General features: G+C 43.1%; 1 protein-coding gene across 1 annotated transcript in view; it reads left to right on the forward strand.

The window, feature by feature from the left end:
- The first annotated feature begins 1020 nt into the window (after window positions 1–1020).
- Window positions 1021–20062, forward strand: part of LOC308334161 (heparan sulfate glucosamine 3-O-sulfotransferase 5) — a 59553-nt gene continuing 40511 nt past the window's right edge. Inside the window, exon 1 of the mRNA XM_080790756.1 lies at window positions 1021–1463. The gene's annotated coding sequence lies outside the window, so the exon portion shown is untranslated. The remainder of the gene's footprint in view (window positions 1464–20062) is intronic.

Genomic DNA, 20062 nt, shown 5'->3' on the forward strand with positions numbered 1-20062 from the left:
ACTATAGGTTTCCTTAAATAGATTTTTTTGTAAACCGTGTTGCTTGCTATAATATAGCCTAGTGAAAGAATGGGCCCCTGCTTAGAATGAGCAGATTCCCTGTCTAATAAACAAAGCAGAAGTGTCAGAGTGATTCTGATTCTATCAGTGACTGGAGCCAGCGGCCAATTGCAGGTTGATATCAAATGTGCATGTCATGACTCATGATGTGGCATCAGGTTTGTTTTGATCAAATTTGAGCATGGGTTGCCAATTAATGCCCAATCAATCAATCAATCAATCAATCAATCAATCAATCAATCAATCAATCAATCAATCAATCAATATTTAATTAGTCCAAAGCAGGACTAATGTGACCACACACAGTTCTCTTTCTCTTTGTGCAGTGTTGTACTGCTACTTTTAGAAGTGGGGGGACGGCCCATAATACACCAGAAATTATTAAAACATATAGGCTAAATAGGTAAATAGTGTATAGCCTATTTAGAAACAGGGTTTACAATGCTTGATCGTATCCATGAAAGTCCAAAAACATATTTTTGGAGAAAATAATATTTTAGACTTGAGAGAAGTGGGGGGATGGCGCCCCCCCCACCCTTGTGTGTCGTGTGTGTGTGTGTGTGTGTGTGTGTGTGTGTGTGTGTGTGTGTGTGTGTGTGTGCGTGTGTGTGTGTGTGTGTGTGTGTGTGTGTGTGTGAGTGAGTGAGTGAGTGAGTGAGTGAGTGAGTGAAGGTAGGCTACTTTGGTTCGATAACTTCTCATCTGTAGTGTAGGCTACTTTGGTTCGGTAACTAATCTCATCCCATATTTGCGCAACCACCACCTCCTCCTCCTCCACCACCTCCTCCTTCTACCTCATCCAAGGAACACGCCCGACGCCCAGTTCTCCTCTCATCATCCGATCCGCCTTCATTCAGAAGTAAGCCACACGCAGGCACACACTACACAGCACCGTGGGCTCCACGCTGCATACAACCCTCCGCCAGTCAGACTAGTGTTTATTTTCGAGCGAGGGCGCTCTGGTGTTGCAGGAGGACCTCCTAGCTGCTCTATCCTGAACTTTGCTGCCTTTTCTACCGAGTCCGTCGTCCGAAATGAGCAAGGAAGAAGAAGAGATCCATTGACGTTGGACGGGACGGACGGACGGACTGTCACAGCTGATTTAACAAACTTCATTGTAATCCTCGCGGCACTGACCCAGAGACACGTTGACGTCCCGAGGTGAAGCGAATCGTAGTTGAGTCACCCTAATCCGATCCAGTCAACATCAACAAAAAACTAAACAAAACAACAATAACACCAGCACTAAGATCGCTCACATCAGTTAGGCAGAAGTGCGTTCGGTGTGTAAGAGAGAGGTGACATGTGGACACGCTCTCTGACCTCTACAGCGTCTCGGCCGGTCCCCTGGAGCGTTTCACTGGAAGGTTAAGCCGCCGTGTCCCGCAGAGGATGCCGAACAGGTAAATATTTAGTTTCCAAGAGGGGCACGGTGCCCCCTTTACGCGTTTTTGCGTAAAACACATGTGGTTAAACTTAAAGGTAGTCGGTGGATGTCTCTACTGTTCCTGGACCTTATTATCAGACCGCATTAGGCAGCGATCGGGTTTTGTTGTATAGACTGTGACAGCAGCTGAGGAGGGAATGTGTTCCAGGTGTGCTTTCACTGGTTCGGCTTATTTTGTTTTCAGTTAGTTCAACTGATATCCTCCTTATCCTATATTATTAGGATACGTCTAGCATCCTGATGGGCAAACGTGTCGGAGAATGAATTGCGGGTTGAATTCTATATTTTCAATTTCTTCTGAACACATGCATGGCGGATACAAATTAGACCATTTACCATGTGTAGCCTACCATTTGTAGTTATGCATGGTAACGGTATCACTGAAGTGAACATATTGAAGCCAGGGTGTTGTGGTACAGCTCATGCAATCATTTGCAATCATTTGCAAGAGTAGGCTACCTATAAGCTATAGCCTTGCAAGGAGATGAGATGAGAACAGTTTAAGAGTTCACTGAAATACTCCAGTCTAGTTGACTACAATTAGTTTCTTGTCTTTATAATTAATTTACAATGGTTATAAAGTTCATAATTACAACAACTACAACCATTATTATTATTATTATTATTATTATTATTATTATTATTATTATGAGTAGAACTAGAAAACAGTCTACCATTGTTCAAATCATAGTTTTCGGCACATCTTTATTATAATCTAGGCCTAGGGCAATAAAAACAATGTTTTGTGGGCAGTAACAATGGTTGCATTAGAATAGAATAGATCATTGTGCTCAGCATATTACTATTATGCATGTGCCCTCTCCCTACGCTCATTCTGTAGAATGAGAATTCATTCACAGAATGAGCGTAGGGAGAGGGCACATATGGGGCTATACAGTACATATACATTTTAGGTCTACATTTTATTTTGTGTGCTTCATTGGTTGACAAATGTGTATGACCAATCGATGAATATAAAACGGCATACAGTAGCTCTGCACTAGCAGTGATTAATCACTCTTAAGCCTCTATACAGTAGTCGTACAGTATGACTGAAGTATTAGAGATACCGGTTGTGAGCTTGAAGATGCTACTGTCAATATGTTTGGCCATTTCTGACACCTATACTGCCTATAATGACACAATAGTGATGCAAGGTTGAAAGTGGTTAATATTTAGTCAGGGTAAAATTATGTCTAGCCTATAATTGTATATTACAGTGGCAGATTAGATCCTTCAGTGTGGTTTATCGGAACACTCTAATATGGTGCTCCAGTTGTCGCCTCTTCTAGCAGTCTGACTGTGTTTCTGGACCCAGACAAAGAACTGTATGTCTAACTATGATGATGCTGATGTATGAAGAAGATTGTGTTATTTGACATATTTAGTCATGGTGAATGCATAAACTATTTCAGAACCACTAGCCCCGCCCATTGGCCATTAAAAGTACCGGTAGCTGACACTGAGATTAAAGGCAATCATAGCATACAAGCGGCAATGACAGACCTCTCAATACCTCTTGTCATGGCCAAAATTGTTACCAGTTACTCAAATGTACAGTAGTCGTAATTGTCACATCTCAGCGGAAGGCAGGATTACTTATCTTCATGACCACACAATAGCACATAACAAACCCATAACATAAAAAGACTGTCTCTCATTCTTTCCTGGGATATACAGTATAATGACAAAAGGAGGATATCCATGTGCGGTGTTTGGATGAACCCAAACTTGAGAGTGCTTGTAGAATGTCTAATATGTAATATGAGATAACAGAGGTCACGATGGTTAAACCATTCCAGCCATGTTGTTCTATTCACATTAATGACTCCTGTGGGCAGGGCTGTTGCTGTGACAGGCAAGTGAAGGAAAGCAGGTCTTTCCACTGAAAGCCCCCAGTCTCCGATGACCTTCTGGGAGGAGCAAATGAGGCGCCTCGCTCTGGCAGATGAAACAACGGACTTGGCCAAGGAGGAGGCTGCCACCGACTGTAAAACAAATCTCTGAAAAGAACAAGAGAGAGAATACAGAGAATAGCCTATCACTCAGGTTTTCACGGCGTCCTCTTCGCCCGGCGCATCAATTCTACCATTGCCCAAGCAAGTTATTAACATTTTGTTCACGTCCGGCCTGCCGAAGCACTAATTGAAAGCATCCGGTATTCAGTATTCCGGTAACATCCACCTACTACTAACCTTGTTTACTTTCGGTTCTCAATAGATTACAAGTGATCCTTGCCCAACACACAACTGATTGTACTTGATTGTGTCATCAGTCTACATTCCGAGTAATGCCTAAGTTATGCACTGTTGTACGAATGGTGGCACACAGCAAAAATAGCAGATCTACAATCTATTTTTGGCACGTGACACTGTCGTACGATGAAGTATAAATCCTTGTTCATGGCCAAAAAGCAACAACAGGCAACATTCAATTTATAAAGGTTTTGGTTGTGACAACATAGATTAATTTCTGCTTTAGCAGGCAATTATGGAAAGAGTCAGAGAGAGAGAGAGAGAGAGAGAGAGAGGCACACACACACACACACACACACACACACACACGCACGCACGCACGCACAAACAAGCCACTCACGCACAGACAGTAACTGTGGGAATGAAATCTGAGGATGGCACAGAAATTTGTCAGTCCTTCGTGCTGACGCCCCTTATCCAAGTTATTTCCCAGTGGCTTGTGATATATGGCTAAGGTGACCGTAATCATTATTCACAGACTCACAGCTCTTTGCTTTTTGTCTGTGGCTTTTTCCCCCTCCCTTGGCATTCTCTTCCTCTTGGGTCTGATCAAGTGTGTTCTTAGTATCCATGTAGTAATGATTTGTGTGAGTTTTCTGTAACCATGTAGCATCTGAAGGACAGCATGTTTTAAATTTAGAGCCTTTCAAAACAATATCATAACCCCACACATCCATTAGCCATAGGGGGTGTCATTTTACACATTTGCCTGATGCAATTTGTACATCCTCATCCTCCGGCAATGAGCCAGTGATTAACTATTAGATATTTTTATTAATATTATATATCTTTCTGAAGACTATTTCAACCCATTGTTGAACCTTGAACCCAGATGTTATTTTCGTTCGATGTTTGCCTATTATGATTATGATATGCCCAGATTAAGGATACTAGGGTTCATGTGGTTAAATGTGGTTAAATGTTTCCCCCAGACTGTGTTCATATTGTACTTACTTCAATAAGACAATATTGTTCAATTATTAGTATATATTTGAGATGGCCAGAGCAGCACAATGGTTACTGAGACCACTCTATAAATGAAAGTGTTACTACAAGCGATTCCAGCAAAGGCTAGTAGGCTGTTATCCTGTTGTCAATGAGCAAGACACGATCCCTTATACTATACTCATTGTAAATTGAGAACAGAAAACTATATGGATAAGAAAGTGCAATATTGTTCTCCATCTCTGCAGCACATGTTTTAAAGCCTTCAAATGAGAATGTGTTCCGCATATAGTGGATTGGAACCATATTTATTGCCTGTGCTATATTCAGTGTGTAATTGACATCTGAATGCATAAATAATGACAACGGTTCTGTCTCGCTGAGTGATGCCTACTTCCTATCATTTCTGTTTCTCTCTCCCAAGGACTGTCATCCTACCTATAGCCAAAAAGCTCTATAATATACAATACGAAGTTTGGTTGGAATGTGGAAACAGACATAATATGATGTCACTCCAAATAGCTTGGGTTTCTAGACAGAAATAGTGCCTTTTGGTGGGTGTATTGAGTAGGTAGAGCACGGTAGGTTCGACCAAGTTGTCAAATGTTCTTGGATTACCAGAACTAGTTTTTAAGTAGAGTTCTGGTTGTGTTGAGAGATATATCCGTCTCCTTCTCACACTTCTGTATCTACGTTCCCCAGTAAATCACCAAAACAAGGAGTGAATGGTCAATGACGCTAGAGCCCTGGAAGTGTAGGCACAGAACACCCAGCATGTATGTATGTATCCACCACTCCTGAATGAAGTGCCTGGTGCTGGGAGTCTAGTGCAACGCACAGGTGGTAGACCTGGTGAGACGTAGGAGGGGCCCGGACAGGAGTCAACCCACAGAGCCTAGTCCTTCCACGTGCCAGATTGGTGCGATCCTCCCGCATATCCAGTCCCAGCAGAGTAGTTCAGGAGGAACGGATTGTGTGGCCCTGGTTTTTCCCTAATGGGACTGATCGAGCGTAGCTACTGGGATGTAAGTCGGGACTTGATCACCCCGGCTGGGTCACCTGAGTGAGGGATATGATGTTGAGAGACCCGAAACCCAGATGACCTTGGGATACATTACTGAGGATACGTCCCAGGTGCATCCATGCGATGTATTTTTGAGTGGTGCAACCACTCCAAGGAACAGCAATGTCCCTATGTCCATCCCTATGTGTGTGTGTTTGTTTGTTTGTTTATTTAGGGTACCAGTAGGGGCAAAAGTGGCGCTGTTGTGCTAGAAACAGAGAGAGAGATAGTGTTGCACTGTTGCCTGCTAATTACAATGTGGAGTGTGCATGAGAGAGAGTTAGTTTGGTGTCTGCTAATTCCCCCACACAGTAACTCTTTGAAAATGTGTTAAAAAAAGATTCACCTATAATGGCATGCCAAAAATAGGGACGCCTATTTTGAAAGTGCTTTAGACTAGAGCAGGTTGGTTCTGAACCTTTTTTCAGGTGGTGCCTAATCTTATTGGAACTGGTGACCGGGACCCCCACCTTGATAAGCATTTGTAATTGTAGGAGTTGAGGCCTGAAATTCGGTTTGACTCGGTTCCACAGATACAATCACAAAGATTTCCAGGCTTTCTCCTTTGCAAGAAAGAGTGGGAATGACATTAACCAGGTTAGGGGTTAATTTCCTACTGGGCCATTCAGGCTATGCTGTATGCACTTGAAATACCTTTAGAGACTCCACCAAATAGCATAAATTGCATTAACTGCTCATATGCAGGAAGGATTACTAGTTAAAACTTAAAATCAGACTGTGTAACCAGTATGAGTTGGAACCTACTGTGTAAATAGTTGTTTTTCACTGTAATGTAATCTTTCATTGATATGTTTTTATAACTATTCTACATAAATGTGTTTTATGTTTTTCTCGGAAATGTACCGAACATGTATTTATTCTACAGTTAATACGTTACATACAGTACCGTTTCTGACAGGTTTGTAGTTTTACAAAATATCCTTAGCACAACCCTGAACAACTCGTCAAAAATGTCTAAACTTAACCTTAACCTCACATAAAACATTGCCAAACCTTAGCTGGCACTAACGTAACATTTGTCGGAACATTTTTCATGATGTAGTGAGCAGCTCCACTGGAATGGTTCCAGTGCTTTGTTGAACTTGAAGCATCAAGCTCACTGTCGCAAGCTCTTACCTGTAAACTAATACCACCCATTTGAACTGTGCATGTGACAGTAATGTTGCATTCACAAGGGCAGACACAAAGACGCAGTCTACCATTCAGTGTCACTGCATGGACCATGAGGATGCAAAGATGATACGTGATCTTTGATTTGTCTTCGCGTCTGCCCGTGTGAACACAAAACAAAGGGAAAACAGTGCCCTCTTTTCGTTGACGGGAGTCAACAGTCTGTCTCGAGAGACTAAACTCTGCTTAGTACGAAACACATTAATTTACTATATTTTGTAGGCCTTTATTTGATCACAAATTTGGGTCTGATTTTAGGTGTGAGTTCATTCATTTTGTGCTTGTAGTAAAACTATTATATTTGTTGTACAACAAAGTATAAGATTTGTGTCCCTCTCTTTTTTATTTTTGAACAAATCCTTGTCTGAACTACACTGTCCTCTGCTGTTATGCTAGCCTAGATGTAGTGTCCAGTCCATCTGTAGCCATACTGAATGACCTCCTTGCTGATAAGAAACGATGAGAGCAGCGTCTGTCACTGCACAGTTCTTCACAGCCAGAAGCAGAGGCAGCGTTTTAAAATGTTCCCTCTGTTCCCACTGGTGGGCCTTGAGGATATTGCAAGTGGATCCCCAAATAATTGCCAAAAACAACAAATATATACAGTATATATATATATAGTCAGTTTAATATTATAATATTTATAAAAATAAAAATCTCTGCTTTCTGTTCCCAGACAGCGTTTTTCCTGAAAACAAGCTATATTCAACTGGCAATAACGAAAGAACGGAACATTGCGGTAACTTTTCCCCCAGATTAAAGTAGAGACTCTCTTCTTTCTTTTGAGATATTTGGTGTTTAAATAGTCATCGAACAACGTATTCTGTGGGCCTTGAAAGATTAATAAAAACGCTGGCAGTGCAGACTGTTCTGGAGAAGCTCTGCCAATAATTGAGTTAATCCAAGCCGGATCACAATCAATTGATTGATCATCAGAATAAACATGGTCTGAAAATGCACACAGCCCACATACCCTTTTGCGAACACGGCCCACTTAACACGGCACGTAAAACAGATTGGTGGGCCGCAAACGCCTTTTCCAAGTGGGCACCGATCCACAAAAGGTTGGGAAGAAGCACTGCTCTACAGTGAACACTGTGCTCAGTCTAAACTGTATCCATCTCACATTCTCAACCACTGCTCTCTCCTTCGGCATCACCTACCGCTGCCGAAACACTGACAATAAAAAGAGATCTGTGGAAGCTTTATTGATGTTTGGACATACAGTAGTGTTCGCATACTAAATGCAATGCTAATTATATTTCCAATCGAAAGCTGATTTACCTTGAGTCATTATAGGACAGCATAGTGGCAGGTAACTACATCTCAGGCAGGTTCATCAATTTCGGCGGAAGAATTGTACCTTCCTCCATACTGTATAGCTACCAGGCAGGACGTTAACTAGAGGGACAATTTTGAATAAGAATCTGAACCCCTTTTTATTGTCAGATACTGTACATTAGCATTTACTATGAATTTGCCATGGTAATACAGTGTAAACGGCATGTTATTATACATAACCAAAAAGCTCAGAACATCAGAACATGGCATTATTCCCCTTCAACCTCCCAGAATGGGCTTACTTTGTTAGATGGTTATTTAACCACTTAAGCCCTATCTACCCCTTTTCCACAATTCTTTGAAAAAGTTGTAAGAAAATGAAAAATTGAGCCGCCAGGTTGAAAGTGCTTAATAATGCAAGCTAAAGTTAATAAGCGTAAGGTCATTTGAAGGGATGCACTGGGTGGCAGCCAGTTCTATGGCTTCACTCCAACTCTGCGGACTTGTCCTTGAGCAAGGCACTGAACCCTAACAGTTCTCCCAGGGCTCTGCACCACTGAGGGCCCTGCTGTCTCATCTCTTTGATGAAATGCCAGAAAAAGGCCAGACGGATATTCTTTTTCCACTGGCAGATATGATGCTCTCAACTTCACGTGGCCCGTCTATGACATCAGTCATTAGCACTGCATGTGATCATCTCCATATTTGGGTTCGGTTTGTCCTTCCCTAAAACTTATCCCAGGGCGCTGCGCCACTGTGGACTGGACCAGCCGAACCAGAAAAGAAGGAAGAAAATTGCCTGTTGTTTCTGTTCCTGAAATAACTTTCATGCTCATACAGAAAACAATACAGCTATATATTCTAATTAAAAACTCACAACCGCGTGAAGTGAGGGGCGATCTTATCATTGTACATCATCATAAATCATCTCATTCCAGCCAATCAGAATTTGCGTTTGTGTCACGCAATGTTTGTGTTTACACAAACACTCAAAATTCATTAATTGTCAATGGGATTTAATGTTTGTGCAGGACAGTTTGTTCATATACACAAAATCTGGACATAGCCGAGGGGCTATCGGCCCTCAATAACTAGAAGTAATAGAAAGAAATCACACCTGTGTGAAGTGAGGGGCGCTCTTATAATTCCGTCCACACTTTTCCGTCTTCACTTATCTGTCCACACTTTTTATCCTCAATACGTACAGACAATCATTGCTATGGGGTGATCAGCCAATCAAATCATCGACTATGATTCACACAAACACACAAAGCTGGGCATAGGAGCGGCTAGCACCCTTCAAAAAAAGAATAATAAATAAAAATGCATTTACAGTATTGCCCACAACTATTGACTTGATATGTGGTTTGTAACCACAAGAGATTGGGTCAGCAAAGTGAAGTTGGGTTTGACTCAAACTCAGAGATGCAGATACAGGGCTCTATTACTCAATACAAGGCTGTTTGCCTGCACAGTATGATACTGGCGTAGCACTATGGGTGCTTAATTCCCTATCGCCATCTACTGCTATTCCCTACCGCAATTAGACTTCTTATAGGGACAGTAGTACTGCCTTCGTTACCATGGTAACGGACGTTTTTTTGGCAGAGTGTTGCATCCCCTGCGGAGTTGTGGAGGGAGTTCTTTGCAAGTACTATTGCAGTACACAGACTACTTTTAAAACGATTTAAACTCTTTTCGTACCCAGGGACTTAATGAGCATGAATACTTTGGCGTTCAGAGACCAAGTAGTAACTGCTTTGTTAAAGGGACGATAATATAACGCAGTTGATGTGCATTTCAGTTTACCACAACTCTGCCGTTCACCCGGTCGCTCTGGATGACGAACGGTAAAGGGGCTTCTTCGAGCTTCAGGCCCAAACTCTTCTGCTCTATAAGATACCCAGGCCGTTGGTGTCGTGTGGACACGGGGCACTGCACACAGAAGATACCCAGGCCGTCGGTGTCGTGTGGACACAGGGCACTGCACACAGAAGATACCCAGGCCGTCGGTGTCATGTGGACACAGGGCACTGCACACAGAAGATACCCAGGCCGTCAGTGTCGTGTGGACACGGGGCACTGCACACAGAAGATACCCAGGCCGTCGGTGTGGTGTGGACACGGGGCACTGCACACAGAAGATACCCAGGCCGTCGGTGTGGTGTGGACACGGGGCACTGCACACAGAAGATACCCAGGCCGTCGGTGTGGTGTGGACAGGGGGCACTGCACACAGAAGATACCCAGGCCGTCGGTGTCGTGTGGACACGGGGCACTGCACACAGAAGATACCCAGGCCGTCGGTGTGGTGTGGACAAGGGGCACTGCACACAGAAGATACCCAGGCCGTCGGTGTGGTGTGGACAGGGGGCACTGCACACAGAAGATACCCAGGCCGTCGGTGTGGTGTGGACACGGGGCACTGCACACAGAAGATACCCAGGCCGTCGGTGTCGTGTGGACACAGGGCACTGCACACAGAAGATACCCAGGCCGTCGGTGTCGTGTGGACACGGGGCACTGCACACAGAAGATACCCAGGCCGTCGGTGTGGTGTGGACACAGGGCACTGCACACAGAAGATACCCAGGCCGTCGGTGTCGTGTGGACACAGGGCACTGCACACAGAAGATACCCAGGCCGTCGGTGTCGTGTGGACACGGGGCACTGCACACAGAAGATACCCAGGCCGTCGGTGTGGTGTGGACACGGGGCACTGCACACAGAAGATACCCAGGCCGTCGGTGTCGTGTGGACACGGGGCACTGCACACAGAAGATACCCAGGCCGTCGGTGTGGTGTGGACAGGGGGCACTGCACACAGAAGATACCCAGGCCGTCGGTGTCGTGTGGACACTGGGCACTGCACACAGAAGATACCCAGGCCGTCGGTGTCGTGTGGACACGGGGCACTGCACACAGAAGATACCCAGGCCGTCGGTGTCGTGTGGACACTGGGCACTGCACACAGAAGATACCCAGGCCGTCGGTGTGGTGTGGACACGGGGCACTGCACACAGAAGATACCCAGGCCGTCGGTGTCGTGTGGACACGGGGCACTGCACACAGAAACAGACAAATCATTCTTGGCCGATGAAATCAAAGAAAAGAAGATCCAGGTATACGAAACACTTCCAAAGATGTCTGGAGGATGGGAGCTAAAGCTGCATGGCACAGAGGCCAAACTCACAAGGTCTATTTCTGGAGACCCCCGATGGATGGACTTCTTATAGCTGACCGAGGGCTTGACAGCACGATTGCTGATGAACTGGTTGAGCTTATCACAGCTATTGAACATCAGGAGTATATCAGCTTCCTGGAACAACTCGGTGGCTTCGTCAAACGCAACTAATGTATAGAACTAGAAAGTGTGCGTGCCTTTGGCGAGCTCACATCAAACATCACGTGTAGAAAACCAATAAATAGCCAGGGCGCCTGATGGAGGGGAAAGGAACTGGTCGGAATAACGTGTCCCTTCCCTTACGTCCGGCCGGGGAAATTCCCATCTGTCAGGTGAAAAGCTTGGACTCCTCATGCATAGAAGGAGGCATGAGGTCAGTCCGCTGCCCCCCCAGGTTGGCAGAGGAAGTGTAGCGCCCAGGATTACATTAGATAATTGGCACAGGGTGAAAAGAAAACTGGGTTACAAAATTGTGGGATAAAAAGAAAAAAAAAAAGAAAACCAATAAAAAATAAAGTTAAAAAAAGTATATATATATATATATATATATATATATATATTAAAAAAATACAATACATTTTCTTGATTACATTGTGTTACATGTGTTCAATTAACTAGTGGAATCCCTCATGTTATTATGAATCCGTGCAAGTGTTCTGCAGGTAGAAGCAGCCTTGTCTCTGGATATGAGCCCAGATTTATGCAGCACATACTTACTTTTGCAACTGGAAATTACCTGCGCTGATTGACTTTTACAAGCTGCTTTAAGATCCTGTCAAATGAAACTGTCGGTATTAACAACTTACTGTACTCCAACTGTGGCGGACACTTCTATCGCGCACTTTAGAGCCAGCCCTCCTCCAGCCTCTTCCTTTAGGTTGGGGGGACTCGTGATTCGATGAATTTTTCATGAGTCTCTGAAACCGAAATGTCCAAAGATGTTTACTTATGGGGGATAAGCTGCTGATAAAGAGTGGTCAACATTACCCATTCACTGAGACAAGGAGACGGAGGAGGAGGGGTTTGGTCGTTTGGCTGCCTGTCTGGTCCCTCTGGAAAGCAACGCTGATCAGGAGTAATACGAACCATCCTAGGGCTGAGAAAAAAACAGAAGCCATCTCCCCCTGTGAGTTATGGCCCTGTGTTATCTGATGGAGCACTTAAGTTGCCGCTCTGGCCTTGTTTTCAAGTATTCTTTTCACTTACATTGCATCGATCGCCTGTGGCAAGTGTTAATGATGAGTCATACTATTAAATGTGATGACCGGCGGCGTGTTCTATTACCGTGCTTTTCTTACTGAGATGACCCCTTGTAATTTAGGTTCAAATAGACACACTTGATGAGGAGCAGATTGGGGCAAAAAAACAATAATTAGAGATAGCCTTTGCACACGGATGTCACTTAACTAAGAAATGTTGAGCACCGTTGAAAAGTTGTCTCAGGTTTTATCGGTTTTCTCTTGCTCGGTATGATCAATGCTTTCTTAAAACTGATTTCAAAATGAAATACTGCATTGAAAATGGCAGCATAATCGTTTGCAGAAATTAATGGTTTGAAAATGAGCCTCTTTTAATTCATGCTGCTTTCATTTTTCCATTGACTCTGGGTCTATAAGAAGGAACGTGGTGTAAAAGATGGAATGCTGAGAGTCCCTGGTCAGACTAGGGTCGTTAATAATTAACTGTGACAAAGCAGCATCAGACAGTGTAGAATCATGAGGTGGTGTGCAATGTGCGCTATTAGCAGGGTCTTCTTCCTGTTTGTTTGACAGTAGAAGAATTGCAAGTGCAGTTTTTAAATTTATTTATTTATTTATTTATTTATTTTATTTATAGAGCACGTTTAAAACAACAAAGTTGACCAAAGTGCTGTACAATTAGGCAAAGCAAAACATAATACAATACAATACAGTAATAAAAACATAATAATAAAATCAAACAATCAAGAGTACACATTATTCACGGTTTAAAAGCCAGGGAATAGAAATGAGTTTTAAGATGTGTTTTAAAAACAGGTAGTGTTGGAGCCAGCCTGACGTGGCTAGGAAGCTGGTTCCACAGTTTCGGAGCAATTACTGAGAAGGCTCGGTGCCCTCTTCTCACACACCTTGCCTTGGGGATGACAAGGAGCATTTGATCTGCTGACCTCAGTGACCTAGAGGGAGCATAGGGTTTTAGGAGATCGGAGACATAAACTGGCGCTGATCCATTTAAAGATTTAAAAACAAACAATAAAATCTTAAAATGGATTCTAAAACGTACTGGGAGCCAATGGAGTGCAGCTAAAATGGGAGTGATGTGTTCATATTTCCGGGTTCCTTGACATTCAGTTCAGTTTTATGAAACAATTTGAACAACAGCTTTGGTTATATGAATGCTATGGCCAAAGGTTGGTCTGTCTTGGTACAAATCAGTGCATCTTAGTATATACCATAATTGAGACAGAAAAGAAAGATGATTGATAACTTTTGATGAAATTAAATTAAATGACCCTGCATGGTGGACATAATGGACTGCCAGGTGGATCACAACACATTGCAGTGATGTTACATGCCAAGCTTATTATTTCTGCTCTCTTTGGAAAAAATAAATAAATATATATATATATATATATATATATATATATATTGTTTATTTTATTTTACTTTACTTTACTTTATTTTATTTTCCAATGCTCAAAATAGAGATGTTACTCAGGTTGAAAGCTGTTAATTTGAATATAGTGCATGACCTGTGTAACTGCGCATCCTCTCTCTACTCTGGTTCCCTTCTCCACTGTGTGGTCTAATGAAACAGAAACAACATGAAAGAACGTGTTACAGATTCTGTATTACCAGCCCCTGCTCATTTTGACAGAATGGTTACAGCAGTAACTCATGGAGATGATCCCGTGAGGGAGATATTATATATGCTGGCCGTGTATGGCTTCTCATTTGGCCACAGCTTCATTTCCACGCTAGCAATCTTTTCCTAAAAAAAGGACAGCCTCTACTTCCCATAGGTTTATTGCATCTGCCTGATCAGTCGTCCGATTCTGTATTCAGGTCAGTCTTTTAAGCGCCCGAGGGAATATAATAAAGGACGTGTCGGAGGCCATAAAGGGTGGAAAACAGGGAATATTCTGCAGTCAAAATAGGGAGAAATCCCATAAATATTTAATGTGTCCTTCTACAGCAGAGCTGGTATGAACGGCTTTTCCCCATTGCCCGGCAATTAGCTCTGTCATCGGTAATCACGGGTTGGAACAACCTGCTCTGGCAGGTTGAGCTAGCACAGGCGTTAAACACTACAACACTCAAGAAACTGCTCTCGTGTTTTTCATCCCCGTGTGCAACTAAAGAAGACTGTTTAACTGCATGTGTGATTCAGCGATCTCGATAAGCACATTAACACAACTTGTTCCAGAAGCTTAGCTGCTGCCCACAGAACATTATTGAATAAAGACCCTGTTGTTGGATAATGCCTATAGTTTATGCTCTATCGTATGGCAGTGTCACAATCCCACAAATAGCAGATTTATGAAAGTTTATAGATCGGCTATTTCCGTGACGTGACACAGACATACGACAAAGTATAAACATAAGACGGGGTCTAATAATAATGGTGTGGCTGTTTGTACTGTATGTATATTCATTGATGAAGTCATATTGATAAAGTCAGTCTTGCCAAAGTTTGGGGCGATGGCGTGACGGTGGATCTGAGATTATTAATTGAAAAGTACTCTGGGATGTACTTCCGTGGCATACTGGCAGTGTGACATTTGGTGGTGATCGGTCCAGTGGTTTGCGACGCTAGCCACACACACACACACACACACACACACACACACACACACACACACACACACACAAATGTTACAAAATTACTGCAATGTTACTTTACAAAAAAGTCTCATTTATGATACATCCATTGCTAACTCAGTATTTATGATGGTGTTGATCATATCAGGTATTATCTACCAATCTGGGAACACTTCAGCAAAATGTGGATAGCAGGTTTGTCTGTGCTCCGTCTTAGGAAAAAAGGGAATATCCACATGATAATGTTGTATAAAGTTTCTTATGAGTTTCTTTATTTCATGAAATCACAGCAGCAGTCCACCGTGTCTTATGCCCTCTTCATCTAGTAAGGCACTGTTTTCATTCTAACACGTTCTGAATGCCCCTGCCGATTCAGTAGCGTAGCTTGCAGTGTTGTTTTTGGCAGCAAATTTTGGTTTTAATAATGAATTGCATTTTATAGTGCTTTTCCAAGTGCTCAAAGCGCTTTACAATGGTTCATTCATTCATACATTGGGAGGTGAAGCGGCGAACACTCGATGCCAGCGTCTTCACTTCCCACATACACACAACAATGGTGGCAAGCCCGCACCGACCGACTCATTGGAGTCAATGTAAGCTCAGAAATCCCTCAACCCAGACAAAAGAAACACTGCAAGGAGCATGGAACATGAGGAGCATGTATTTTGACACGCTTATCTCTAGACATTAGACACTGGTGGAGCTCTTAAGCAACCCTTCCATGGTACCCATGGAAAGGTTGCACCCGTCTATGACGCTCAAATAGTAAAACACATCCTAACAATATAACATCTCTGAGGTTGCAATTATAAGTGCTGAAGGAAACACAGTGGGCCCGGGGTTCTCATTCTTCAAAGGGCTTAGTGCTGAGTCTCCCGTTTTGCCGTTTCCACACCTGCACCATGCACAGCAAACGGCCTCGTCTCAGCTTCGTTTTGCCGTTTCAGCATACATACATATTGTGGTTTTACCTTGTTCTATATATTACTAACACATTCTGTTTTCTCATCTGCTCCTCTGGTCAGAAGATGGTGAAGGACAGTGGTGGTCAACTCTAGTGCTGTAGCAGAGGGTCACAGTTTTGTGACCCTCATGATAATCCGTAATGGACCAATTTGCATACTCTCATAGTTAAAGTAACCCCCTGTGGATTGTTTAGTGTAGATTGGGGTCCCAAAGATTGTATACTCTCTGAGTTACGGACCCATAAGGCTCTATTTGGACCGCTGGTGATCCCCGGACCCAACGTTGAGAACCTTGAGTCAGTGGTCAGCACTACATGACCACTGACCACTGACCACTGACCCAATACTTACTTATTTGCTTGGGATGAAGGTCTCTAAACACCAGGGACGAGTAAACAATGTGAAAAGTGGCAGCAAGTATTTTGCGTTAAGAATATTCATAGTTTATGCCTTTGATTGCATTAATGAATGAATCTTAATCCCATTTCACCCATGGGTGCCTTAAAGGGACACCTTTCCTGGAGGTCTTATGTGTGTAATATGTGGTTTTAGATATTTTAGATATTAGCAGTGGGCTCAGTGTCTCTGTCATGAACTCCATGCACTACAATGTTGTCTCAGCAAGACAGCCCTCCCCCTATCCACAAGGAAGTCCAGGAAGTAAGTGAGCCCAGTGTCCATGACATTTAGGAAAAATAATTACCTTGTTCTGAATAACAAATTGTGTTGCATTATCTCCACATAATATTTAAGTTTTCTGTGGTTGTACTCATGGCTCAAACAACAGTATATTCCTGGGCTCAAATATATAGCCGACAAAAGATCGACTATTCCCAGCATGCGACACTGGCGTGCAGCAAAGCATAAATTATGCTTAACTCTCAACCACTGCTGGTGCTGTTTAAGCTCATTTTTTTTGGCTGCTTGTTATAAAACCCTATTGTGAGAAATCATACGGTATGACCACCTTTCCCCTTTCATAAACAAAATAGTGCTGCGCTGTCCTTGAGCAAGGCACTGAGCCGCCAACTGCCCGGTCACCCGGTGTATTTGCTGACTATAGCTGTTGCAACCCAACTTGCAGGCCTGGGTATGCATAGCTGTGAGCGTGAAACAGGGCACTGCTGGAAAAAGTGCTGAATTGTGTCCTCAAGTCAGCATGGCCTAGATAAAATAAAAGTGTAACAAAGAAACAGGGGGCTTAGAGAATTGATAGTACATGGCTGGACTGCAAAAAGATTACAGAAACCTTTGAAACACTAGAGGAGAGTACAGAGGGAGGTGCTGATGTGTGCCTGACAGCCGTGGGCCATGGGGGTCAGTAGCAGACAGGGTCGGGTCTGTAGAATAACTGCTTGTTTGGACCTGTGGACCCGCTCCATTAACTACGCTACAGAGCCTGTTTGTCTTGAATCCTGTTGCAGGGCTGTCCTGCAAGTGGAACCTCATATTGTGAGTGTTTCGTTCTATTTATGAATCACTGATCTACTTGAGTGCTGTACTTAAGGAAGCCTTTATTTTATATTTTTTTATGGCGGGACAGACAGTAGGCTGACAGGAAATGGGGAGAGAGATGCAGTAAAGGCCGTCTGGATCGGGAGTCGAACCCGCGGCACACTGCCAGACTGGATTACCAGCCAAGGTGCCTGGACCACTGAGCCATGGCCCAGGCCTTAAGGAAGCTTTTTAGTATCTGTACTTAAGTCAGATTTGGGGGGGGAATGTCACATTTTCAGTAATATTAAAATAGAAAATGTAATTTGTACTTTTGAATACTCTTGTACTCTCTCATTTGACAGAAAGACTTTCACTTTGAGTTGAGTCATATTTGACCAGGAGCATCTATACTTTGGTTGAGTGCTTTACTGTTCACCACTGGCTATTAATGAGAGGTCTCAGATGAGGCATGCTCACAAGGTCCATCGGTTCCTCATAATCCTGACAGCCATGACATTGTCTGTCATTTAGACCAGTGATTTTAAACCTTTTTAATTTCAAGTTTGATGTGCATTAGGAGGACACAGACCCCTATTTGATACAGTTTGTTTTAACTCTGGGACCCCAATCTACACAGTAAAGTTTAAGTTTAAGTGTTAAGTTTAACTCTGGGAGTGTATGGACTCCGTAAGGCTCCAGTTGGTTCCATTTTGTCATTCTCAAGGACACCTGTGGGAGAACCAGCCAGCCAGATTTAGAACCAGTGATTTAGACTTAATGAGACAACACAGTTTTTAATTACGGCTAAGGATTTGCCTCCAGCACATGTATGGTTCACTCAGCTTGGTATTGTGGCTGCTTTGGAGAAGTTATCTTTTAAGATGAATAATCAGTTAGATAAATATGATTCGAAGTGGAACGTGTTCCTCAGTCATGTTGCAGGTCCTTTATGTGATCCATGGTCAGGCAATGCCCTTTTGATTGTATACTGTCTTAGTATACAAATGATACAGTTGATGATGCTGCGTGTTTGGTCGTGTAAACTAATTAAAACGTTTAATTTGATTGATTTGTATTTTTTTTGTTTATCTTGTCTATCCTTGTTTTATATTATGTTTTTGTGTTCATACATAATGTCCATGCATATGTATGTATATAATAAAGTACTGATCATAAAAAAAGAATTGTATTTAGCGAGTGGTTAAAAAAGCCTCTTGACATATTTATAATGTCACTTCTCATTACTCATCTCATGGAATGATCGCCATTTTGGACTTTATACAGTAACTTTTATTCTATGTGTTTTATCATTATGCCATTGCACAAGACTGGCTAGAAAATGTATCTTCAATTCTGTTTGTAGTACCAAAGTAGATATATAAATTAGTTGCGAACGCACTGAGCACTTACTATGAGACCTAGCAGATCATGTCTGTCTGTGTGTCTGTCTGTCTGTCCCGCTTTTGTGCCCATATATGGAGCTGAGTGATTACGTCACCATGACTCAGCCATAACCATATAAGGAGTCCCCAAAGCAGCTATACGTCCAAAACCCAAATATTTAAGAGCTGCGTTCGCTTCCCGCGTTTGCGCGTCTTTCTGGTCATATCCATGAAGGTTAAACCACACAGCAATTATTGTTGTTTTTATTGAGCTTTACAATCATTGTAAATGTTTATGTGTATTTGCCGCCATCCAATACTGAGGGACATATTCCCAGCGTGTTGCTGATGAACTTGTCGCAGTGCAAGCGGCCGCGATCCCAGCGGGGCGATCATTTTCCCCTCGGCTGATCCGACGCCTGCCTAATGAGGCTGACACCTTCACGCTCCACATAATGAACCCACCTGTGACTCCATAACCAAACTTGCCCATCTTGCCTTTTCTTTTTTACGTTCAGGTAGGAACAGCAGCACTGCTGTTGCTGCGTCATTGTGCATTCAATGCGTGATGCCCACTTTGCATTTGCATTGCCGGGATGTAATCTGGCCTTCCTCACATTTACAAGGACCATTAACCCATTTTGGGCGGGAACCCCTTTTGGTGTTCTCATTATGCTATGCTTTAGCAGATCTACAAGCAGATCTACAAGCTCGTAGCGCGCCACCGAGTGGCGTGCTACGAGCTTGTAGGTCTGCTATTTTTGAGTGGTGCAACCACTCCAAGGAACAGCAATGTCCGTGTTCCCGTGTTCCTGTGTTCACCTATTAATGAGCATCATATAATGAGTACCAGTAGGGGCGCTGTTTGCCAGAAACAGAGAGAGACAGTGCTGCACTGTTGCCAGAGAGAGAGAGGGGAGTTGCACCACTCGGTTCACACGGGTGTGATTTTTTTAAATCGAAGAACCACTGACATACAGAAAACTGTCAGGATGTAGAACACATTTTTAGAATCTGATCTCAGGTCAGAATGGGTTAAGTGTCTGTGTGGA

The sequence above is a fragment of the Protomyctophum bolini genome (assembly GCF_963924005.1).
Source record: "Protomyctophum bolini genome assembly, chromosome: 19".
NCBI lineage: Eukaryota > Metazoa > Chordata > Actinopteri > Myctophiformes > Myctophidae > Protomyctophum > Protomyctophum bolini.